Raw genomic sequence first — 9,975 nt, 5'->3', positions numbered from 1 at the left:
TTGCCTGTGTGATAGGTGGAAATCACACTTTGAGTAATCATCTACCCTTCATTGTCGTGTCGAATATTAGGCAGTAGACAACAAGAACTAACCTCATTCGCCTCAAATATTCGTGGATTGGTGAGACTTGTTATCTGGCATAGATAAATAAAGAAAAGGAAACAGGATCAAGTTTAAGTCAGAGTTTAAAGGGAACTTCATGACATGTATACTGAGAACCTTTAGTTACATGGTCATTCATATCTAAGGAACATGTAGGCTGCAAGACCAATGTAGGACTAAATATTAATACTCACCAAATCATGAACTCTATATATGAAGTGATGAAGTCAAAAACAAAATTACCTGAGGGAAAACATGATCATGGTTAGCGTCTCGTATAGATGGCACTAGAAGCATACGGGTGGAAGAACCCATGTATTCAACACGATCTCGCAACTGGAAAAACATGTTGACAGAGACACAGTTTATTATGATGCTCGTAAATAATTGTTCAATTATTTTGGCTTCAGAAACAACAGCGTTTGGCGTTAGAGTAAATACCCTTCTGATGATTTCTTGATGAAATACTTCATCGAAGCTCCAATCAAAGGTTGCTTTCTGTATCTCAGGGTGTTCAGAATCAACAAAAGGTCCCAACTGATAAATAGGCCACATAATTTGTCACACATTTAAATCTTCTCAAGAAAGCACCAAAACACAAGAACTAATGCTCTTTTTTTTAATTGTTTATGATTACTAATGCTCTTACCAATATAAGCAATTGTGGATTTACAATTATATATGTATATTTCCGTGTAGTGTTCTGCAGGAGAAATTTAACCAAATTGTGTTTGTCATTGATCCTTAAATTTGCTTGGTGCCAGTATTTTTTTGTCCCTGCTACAATATGGCTTTTGGGTTTTATATCTTGTTGCAAGCTGTAGACCAGTTTGGTGCTAATTATAACAGTTTTGCTGGCCAGTGGTAGCTCCTCATTCTCTTTGGAATATATTGCGATGTGGTTGTCATGGGACTGAATCTAAATGTGTAAACTTCATCTTGGGAGAGAGATAGATGAATATATATCTCGACTAAAGACTAGTTGTTAGCTTACTAGCTGATCTTGGCTGCAATGGATCAATCTTGTTTGAGGATCTCATAAATGAAATCTCCCAGTTTGGGGCTGCAGAGGTACATGCGGTCTCTTCCTTCATAGGCGGGATTGCGTCACATGAAGTGATAAAGGTATGCTATATTTGTCAAGATTTTATTGTTTTATTCTGTTTTATTGTCAAGATCCATAGTGCTAAGAGTTGGATTAAGACATGCAAAATACTTAGTGTGGTAGCTATTGATTAGTGGCTTCCTTGGACATGCAACAGTTTAGAGATTCATTAATAGTACGCATTCCCTGTAAAGATCTCAACAACTTAAGAACCTGCTCTGTACTATACTTTTCACTTATGGCTTCTGATGTCAAAGGAACAATCTTATTCTTTAATGGTATTCTGACCATCATCATCTTTGTCACTTTTGTCCTAGTAAACAGAGTGGAAGGGCTATGAGTCTGATTTAGTGAACAAGACTTCTTTTGCCTTCACTTATTGGTAGACTAGATTCCTTTGCTTGGACTACTACTGTCTTATGTAACCGTTTACTTTGTCCTACATCTGACATCCCAAATGAACCTCTTGGTTTTTGAGTCCGATTTTTCAAGGCATCCATCTCGGACCCGTAACTTCAATTTATAATATATCAGCAAGGAATTATCTGTAATTCTTTTCCAACAACATCATAATCTATTCCTATAATGTGAAGTTCAATTTTTTTTCATGTATGGCACTTATTGTTTATGGTGATACTAATTCTTTCGGGTTTTTTCCTTTCTATATATATATGAATTCTTATACCCCATTGTTTCGTAGTACTTTTCAGATTGTCAGTTTCCAAGTTATGACAAAGAGCAGATTTACTAAGTAAGAGCCGAATGGGTGCGCCATGTTGTTCAACAATTGTATAATAGCTAGGTTATGTTGAAGGAACAAAAGAACATAAGACTCTATTAATTAATGTATTTTACGTAGTTTAATGTTTAGAATTTTATTTTAGATCTATGTAATCGGTTTTATTAGGGTTACAATTGCAAAAATTCTTTTAATTGAGGTTTGGAAATTAATTTTCAACTATTTAGTATTCTTCAATATATGGTGTTATTTTGTGGCAAAAAATGCGATACTTTTCAGGTATATTATATATAAAAAAATAATAATAATAACTTTGATAGCGCTCTATATACATCGGCTATTAGAAAATAATTTAAAAGTTGCCGGTAAACCTTTAATAGCGTTTCTTTAATAGCGCTTATAAACTACTATGAAAGAAACATTTGAATTATCCTCATATTACATATGACAGCGCTTTTGAAAAGCGCTATTAAAGGTACCTTTTACTTTTAATAGCGGAGCCATCAACAGCGCTTCAAGAAGCGCTGTTAAAAGCATTATTAAGCGCTATTAAAAGCATTTTCTGTCGTAGTGGCGTATGGAATTCCACTCATCTTTCTACGCTCATCAGATGTCTTGGGACACTGAGTCTGGCTTAGATATGTGCCATGTGACATGGTTAGATGGCCTCTCTTGGCTTCCATCATATTGAACCTTCCTAGCACTTTGTCAATGTAAGTGCTCTGGCTTAGTCCAATCATCCTCTTAGATCTATCCCTATAGATCTTGATACCCAATATGTACTGTGCCTCTCCTAAGTCCTTCATTTAGAAACACTTTCCAAGCCAAGTCTTTACAGACTCCAACATAGGAATGTCGTTTCCAATAAGTAGTATGTCATCTACATACAAGACTAGGAATGCAATTTTACTCCCACCACTAGTAGAAAAAACCCCTGTTGCAGCCCCCTTGTTGCAGCGTACATGTATAAATACGCTTCAACAACCAGTCGGTCAACGCGGGTCAAACCCTTTAAAGGGTTATCGCAGCGTACATTTTAGTTGTTCGCAGCAAATGTGTTTGTTGCAGCGTACAAAATAAAAGCCCGCAGCAACAACCCGACTTTGTTGCAGCGTACATGTTATTGCCCGCTGCAACAAGTCCGCGTTTCAAAAAAATTTACTTTCCTATGCAACAAACCGCGCTCAAACGAGCGGGCTCAAACGTACGTTGTTCTTTCTCTGCTCCAAGATTTTTCCCTTAAACAAATATCCAAACAAACCGTCGAACTCAGCCGTCGAACTCAGCCCTGCGTCGCCGTCGAACTCAGCCCTACGTCGCCGTCGAACCCAAGCGTTGCTCAGCCCTGCGTCGCTGTCTTCGCCGGTGTGTGGTGTTCTAGCCTCATCTCCCCCATCCCGTTCAATTCTCGCGCGGCCTGTCACTGAAAGGTTATATTCTTGGTCGGCCGGGGGTTCAGCATTTCCCCGTCGCGTCGTGGTTCCGGTGGTTGCTCGGCGTCGTGGTTCCGGTGGTTTTGCTATGGTGTGTTCAATTTTTATTTTCGTTTTTTATTTTCGTTTTCAGATTAGGGTTCAATTTTAGTTTTTGATTTTCGTTTTGATTATTGTTTTTGATTTTCGTTTTTGATTTTCGTTTTGATTTTCGTTTTGATTTTCGTTTTTGATTTTTGTTTTGATTTTCGTTTTGATTTTCGTTTTGATTTTCGTTTAAGGGAAAAAGCTCTGAGCTTCTTAGTGTAATCCTTTTCTCTATCCTTCAATTTAATTACCATTATGTTTTATTATTAGGTTTAATTTAGGGTATTCCTAATATGATCGATTTCTGCTTCTATTTTTATAAATTTGCTTCAATTCATCATGTTGAATCGCATGTTTGACGCTCTAATTAAGCTAAAATCCATCTTGCTAATAATTTATGGTCTGTAAATATGACTATATTGGTTATTTGGGGATTACCCTTGAACATTTGTTTGCAATAGATGTTAGATGACCCTTTTTCTTGTTTTTTTTTTTTGGGATTAACCTAGAATTTTGTTTGTTTTGTCATAAACTATGCTCATTATGCAACATTAATCTGGAGACAAATGGGTTTTGTGAATACCAATTAGCTCACATTAGCTTTCGTTGTGTTTTCAATTGCATTCCGTTACTCTGTAGATTAATTGGTGTCAAGCTTCAAGCTTATGAAGTGATTTTTTAGCAGAAAACCTAAGGAATGTCATTGTGTAATTTTACGGTGTTGGTTGGTTGATTTCTTGTGGGTTTTTTGTACTTGTTCTACAATTGATTTGACGTTTTTAGGTTCCAAAGGCTCAGGTTTTTGAGAGGTTTGAGCTTGGGAATGGATATTTGGAGAATAATTTATGAGAGATTAAGAAAACAACAATCACCCTTCTAGCACGGTTCTGTGGTGAATAATAGGGTGAAAGGAGGCAGGTGCCATGTGTTATTTTATTCTTCTAGCCTTTGTTTTCAGGAAATAAACCACCAGGAGTTCAGGTCTAATCTCAGGCCTTAAGGAACATTTTGATATGTCGGTGATCAATGTATTTTACTCCGTACTTGTTACCTTTTTGTAATGTTCTTCGTAGGATATCTGTGTTTTTCTGTAATGTTCTTCGTGATAGCAGTTGTTCTCATAGAGTGATAAATACTGATAAAGATGCGAGTGTCCAGTTTCTTGCTTTATTCAGCATATCAGCTTCCTCTCCAACTTTTTTTCTTGTTCATACAAAAAGGGATAGCAGAAGTGAAATTGTATATGCATGCTCATTTGGCTGGTTTCTTGAATCAACACATTGCTGTATGTTGATGCAGGTCCAAGACGAGCTTGTTTCTTCCATTAAAGATGCAGCGGAAGGACTTTTTCACCTAAAACGTGCCCGGCTGTTACGTGAAGTTGATTCAGCTGTGCAGGACTCTATATATTCCCATAAAGACGCTGCGGTCGAGCTTATAAATCCAGCAAAGTTGGGTGGTTCCCAACTTCCGTGCGAAGACTTAGAGGTAGAACCATTAGATTCTACTAATGTTGAGGCAGAAATATTGGGAGACCCAAGTTATTTTATTGGATCAAAATGTAGATTCCGCCACACCGATGGGCGTTGGTATAATGGTCAAATTGTTCAGTTGGATGGTTCTTCTTCCGCCAGAGTTTCTTTCCTCAATCCAACGTCAGAGAAGATGATGGTGAGTTCCTTGTAATCTAAAGCTGGCCCCTGTTGTTATACTCCCCACCACCACAACATTATAGTTACTCAATACTTTGTAGGTCTGTATTTGTTGTTTTGTACTTGCTTGTCTTATTATAGCTATATATAGGTAATGGCAGAGTATTTAAATAAGATGCCTTGTAGGAGGTGCTGTCATTCTTTGGCAAGATGGTTTTTATCTGTTTGTTCTTCCTCGAAGTGGAAGGAAACCCTATCTGTGGTTTGAAACTTAAAGTAGTATTATTGTTCTGCTTTAGCAAAATGTAGACCCCTGAGTTCAAGCTAGTGGGGATAGGGCAGAAGCAATGTCATTATCATTCGAGTGACAGATCGAAGGAGACTGATCATAAGGTTAGAAGTTGTTCACTCTTCTCTTTTCATGCTATTTGACATCTTGTAGCTTCATTTTTGTAACATCTTTAAAGATTTATTATTATAGACTCTACGAAGGCTTGCTCAGAACTGTGAGGCAGCAAGGAAAAGCCGGTTGAGGAAAAAAGTAAGACATCTAATTTTGTTTCTTGCATGTACTTTGGTGTTGGTTAATTATTTAATTTGTTTTCTCATTTAATTAATTAATGGAATTAGCTGAAGAAGGATTCCATGTGGGGAAAAAATAAGTCATAAAGCTAATATGAAAATCGGCTAAGTTTCTACTTGTTTTTATTTTTTGGTCTTTAACATGCTCTTGTATTATCTTTCTTTTTCTTTCCCTCCCTTTTTCTTTTTTGGAAATAGGCATAGGTTGTTCTTGGATTTGGGTGGAAATAGGCATATGATTAGTTGTAACTTTCCAAGACTCAATCCAATCTATTTATGTACATTTGAGACTTGTTTGGCTATATAGGTCATATTTAGGCTAAAATGACATTTTCGCTCCCAACTTTGAACTAATGAACCTAAGAACTCATTTCAAACTTACTACATGATTTATATGATTAGCTTTAACTTTCCAAGACTCAATCCAATCTATTTATGCACATTTGAGACTTGTTTGGCCATTATAGGTCATAATTAGGCTAAAATGACATTTTTCGCTCCCAACTTTGAACTAACGAACCTAATGACTCATTTTATTCTTATTACATGATTAATATGCATAATATTAACTTTATAAAACTCATTCTAATCTATGTATGCACATTTGAGACTTTGGTCGTTATAGGTCATAGTTAGGCTAAAATAAGTCATTTTCGCTCCCAATTCATAACTAGATAACCTAAGGATTCATTTCAAACTTATTACATGATTAATATGATTAGTTTTAAATTTCCAACACTCGTTCCAATCTATCTCTGCACATTCGAGACTTCTTTTTCCGTTATAGGTCATATATAGGCTAAAATGTCACTAACGAACCTAAGGACTCATTTTAAACTTACTAAATGTTTTATATGCTTAGTTTTGACTTTCTAGAACTCATTCCAATCCATTTACGCATATTTAAGGCTCATTGTGTCGTTATAGGTCATATTTAGGCTAAAGTGCCATTTTCGCTCCCAACTTTGAACTTAAGAACCTAATGACTCATTTTAAACTTATTATATGATTAATATGTTTAGTTTTAAGTTTCTAAGACTTATTCTAATCTGTTTATGCACATTTAATGCTTGTTTGATAGTTATAGGTCATATTTAGGCTAAAATGAGGCATTTTCGCTCCTAACTTTAAAATAAAGAACCTAAGCACTCATTTTAAACTTAATACATGTTTAATATGCATAATTTTAACTTTATAAGACTCGTTCCAATCTATTTATGCACCTTTAAGGCTCATTAGGTCGTTGTAGGTCATATTTAGGCTAAAATGACATTTTCGCTCCCAACTTTGAACTTAAGAACCTAATGACTCATTTTAAACTTATTATATGATTAATATGCTTAGTTTTAAGTTTCTAAGACTTATTCTAATTTGTTTATGCACATTTAATGCTTGTTTGATAGTTATAGGTCATATTTAGGCTAAAATGAGGCATTTTCGCTCCTAACTTTGAACTAAAGAACCTAAGGACTCATTTTAAACTTATTACATGATTAATATGCTTAGTTTTAAGTTTCTAAGACTTATTCTAATCTATTTATGCACATTTAATGTTTGTTTTATCGTTATAGGTCATATTTAGGCTAAAATGAGGCATTTGCGCTCCTAACTTTGAACTAAAGAACCTAAGGACTCATTTTAAACTTATTACATGATTAATATGCTTAGTTTTAAGTTTCTAAGACTTATTCTAACTACTTATACACATTTAAGGCTTGTTTGGTCGTTATCGGACATATTTAGGCTAAAATAACATTTTCGCTCCAAACTTTGAACTAAAGAACCTAAGGACTCATTTTAAACTTACTAAATGTTTTATATTCTTAGTTTTGACTTTCTAGAACTCATTCCAATCCATTTATGCATATTTAAGGCTCATTGTGTAGTTATAGGTCATATTTAGGCTAAAGTGCCATTTTCGCTCCCAACTTTGAACTTAAGAACCTAATGACTCATTTTAAACTTATTATATGATTAATATGCTTAGTTTTAAGTTTCTAAGACTTATTCTAATCTGTTTATGCACATTTAATGCTTGTTTGATAGTTATAGGTCATATTTAGGCTAAAATGAGGCATTTTCGCTCCTAACTTTAAAATAAAGAACCTAAGCACTCATTTTAAACTTAATACATGTTTAATATGCATAATTATAACTTTATAAGACTCGTTCCAATCTATTTATGCACCTTTAAGGCTCATTAGGTCGTTGTAGGTCATATTTAGGCTAAAATGACATTTTCGCTCCCAACTATGAACCAAAGAACCTAAGGACTCATTTTAAACTTACTAAATGTTTTATATGCTTATTTTTAACTTTCTAGTACTCATTCCAATCCATTTATGCACATTTAAGGCTCATTGTGTCGTTATAGGTCATATTTAGGCTAAAATGACATTTTCGCTACAAATTTGAACTTAAGAACCTAATGACTCATTTTAAACTTATTATATGATAAATATGCTTAGTTTTAAGTTTCTAAGACTTATTCTAATCTGTTTATGCACATTTAATGCTTGTTTGATAGTTATAGGTCATATTTAGGCTAAAATGAGGCATTTTCGCTCATAACTTTAAAATAAAGAACATAAGCACTCATTTTTAACTTAATACATGTTTAATATGCATAATTATAACTTTATAAGACTCGTTCCAATCTATTTATGCACCTTTAAGGCTCATTAGGTCGTTGTAGGTCATATTTAGGCTAAAATGACATTTTCGCTCCCAACTATGAACCAAAGAACCTAAGGACTCATTTTAAACTTACTAAATGTTTTATATGCTTATTTTTAACTTTCTAGTACTCATTCCAATCCATTTATGCACATTTAAGGCTCATTGTGTCGTTATAGGTCATATTTAGGCTAAAATGACATTTTCGCTCCCAACTTTGAACTTAAGAACCTAATGACTCATTTTAAACTTATTATATGATAAATATGCTTAGTTTAAGTTTCTAAGACTTATTCTAATATGTTTATGCACATTTAATGCTTGTTTGATAGTTATAGGTCATATTTAGGCTAAAATGAGGCATTTTCGCTCCTAACTTTAAAATAAAGAACCTAAGCACGCATTTTAAACTTAATACATGTTTAATATGCATAATTTTAACTTTATAAGACTCGTTCCATTCCATTTATGCATATTTAAGGCTCATTGTGTCGTTTTAGGTCATATTTAGGCTAAAATGACATTTTCGCTCCCAACTTTGAACTTAAGAACCTAAGGACTCATTTTTAAATTATTATATGATTAATAAGCTTAGTTTTGAGTTTCTAGCACTTATTCTAATCTACTTATACCCATTTAATGCTTGTTTGATCGTTATAGGTCATATCTAGGCTAAAATAAGGCATTTTCGCTCCCAACTTTAAAATAAAGAACCTAAGGACTCATTTAAAACTTATTACATGTTTAATATGCATAATTTTAACGATCTAAGACTCGTTCCAATCTATTTATGCACCTATAGACTCATTGGGTCGTTATAGGTCATATTTAGGCTAAAATGACATTTTCGCTCCCAACTTTGAACTAAAGAACCTAAGGACTCATTTTAGACTATTAGGACATTGTCATTAGTTTCTTGAATGTTAAAATGTGATATTTAATTTGTATTTAATCTAATGTTTAATTTAAATTTCTGTTTTTGTAAAGGTCTACACTCCGAGGATTGCGCCTTATGCGAGGAATTTGATGTGGTTCGTGAGCAATGGGCTAAGTTTTTTACCAACAAGTATTTATTATTGGCTTTAGCGCGCTTGATCGAGTTGGTTTAGTTGTTATAGAATAAATTTTATATTAAAATGTATGTTTATGTTGAAATTGGAACATATATTTAAATGTAATATGTGCACTTTGGTTTTGGGATATATAGTATACAAAACTCCAGTTGTTGTTTTTATATTTGTTATACAGGTTGCGTTATTCTATTATTGTTTTGACAGGTTTCTATATTTAGTGCAAGGCACTCTAGGTATCCCTAAACAAAATTAGAATTTTCCCGCCAAAAGTGCTTTTTTGCAGCGTACATATATGTTGTACGCTGCAACAAGGGAAAAAAATTTCGCAAAAATTCAGACTTGTTGCAGCGTACAAATAAATGTACGCTGCAAAAAATTGAGTAATTCAGACTTGTTGCAGCGTACAAATAAATGTACGCTGCAAAAAGTTGGGTCTGTTGCAGCGGGCTTTTATATGTACGCTGCAACAAGTCCAAAATTTTGCCAATTTTTTGGCACTTGTTGCAGCGTACATCTAAAAGCCCGC

The 9,975-nt window shown here is 34.2% G+C and overlaps 1 long non-coding RNA gene across 1 annotated transcript; it reads left to right on the top strand.

Moving 5' to 3' along the window:
• Window positions 1–2,949: 2,949 nt before the first annotated feature.
• On the top strand, window positions 2,950–9,612 carry LOC130470099 (uncharacterized). Its single transcript, XR_008930123.1, has 5 exons — window positions 2,950–3,470; window positions 4,766–5,137; window positions 5,418–5,511; window positions 5,600–5,659; window positions 9,364–9,612. It is a non-coding gene; the product is annotated as an uncharacterized lncRNA (long non-coding RNA).
• The last annotated feature ends 363 nt before the right edge of the window (window positions 9,613–9,975 follow it).

Source organism: Spinacia oleracea, chromosome 1 (genome assembly GCF_020520425.1).
Source record: "Spinacia oleracea cultivar Varoflay chromosome 1, BTI_SOV_V1, whole genome shotgun sequence".
Taxonomy (NCBI): domain Eukaryota; kingdom Viridiplantae; phylum Streptophyta; class Magnoliopsida; order Caryophyllales; family Amaranthaceae; genus Spinacia; species Spinacia oleracea.
The sequence above is the reverse complement of the archived record's forward strand: the minus strand, read 5'-3'. Positions and strand labels throughout refer to the sequence as shown.